Genomic DNA, 855 nt, shown 5'->3' with positions numbered 1-855 from the left:
AGGAGCAAGATTGTGTACTCTAGATACACCATTCTAATGTTTTCCTTCTTTTATAAGCTTATTTTACCTTCAGTGTTACTAGAAATATAACAATAACCTAGAAAGAGGAAGTCCTTATTATTATGAAAGAAAATTATATGAACTTAAAAAGGACCCTGGTTTGACACATCAGTCCAGGAAAACATGTAGAAGAATAAAGATTATCAGAACATGGGATTTAACTTCTTACAGCTAAGTAAATCTAGAATCCTGATGGTTTTAAGTTCTTGAGTGAATAGTTTCTATTTTGAGAAATGGTCTTTACCTCAGCAAACAAAATCCTTGATATAGCGGTCACCAAGAACCTTTTGAAGCCAACAGGAGGTTTCAATTTTTCATACCACACATATATAAAAACAAAGATGTGTATATCCTTGAAAAAGTGATGGCCTATGTACATTAATCATTTTTATTTTCCCAGGGGTCAGTACAGTGTAGTGTTGCTCCTCTGCTTTTCCATCTAACATTCAGAACACGAGGACATAAATTTACATATATATTTTACTTAACAGATACTCTACTCTATACAGTGTACAGTAAAAATGCACACAGGAAACTCTACTGAGGGATGCATATGTTCATGGATAGCAACAAACTACAAAATTATGAAAAAATAAGGTCATCTGATCAAAGTCATATATGACTCCCATTTATTACTAGCATACTCAGCCCTCAACCCCCTCCCACCCACCTCCCACCCCTAGTCACCTCACCATCATGGTTTAAATTTAGGAAGAGAATTTCAGACATTTAAAAATCCTTCTGTGTAACTATAACTGAACTGAAGCTTCAAAAGAGGGAGAAAAAAAAAAAAAA

Source organism: Rhinopithecus bieti, unplaced genomic scaffold, assembly GCF_001698545.2.
Source record: "Rhinopithecus bieti isolate Rb0 unplaced genomic scaffold, ASM169854v2 scaffold_757, whole genome shotgun sequence".
NCBI lineage: Eukaryota > Metazoa > Chordata > Mammalia > Primates > Cercopithecidae > Rhinopithecus > Rhinopithecus bieti.
Note: the sequence above shows the minus strand (reverse complement) of the source record.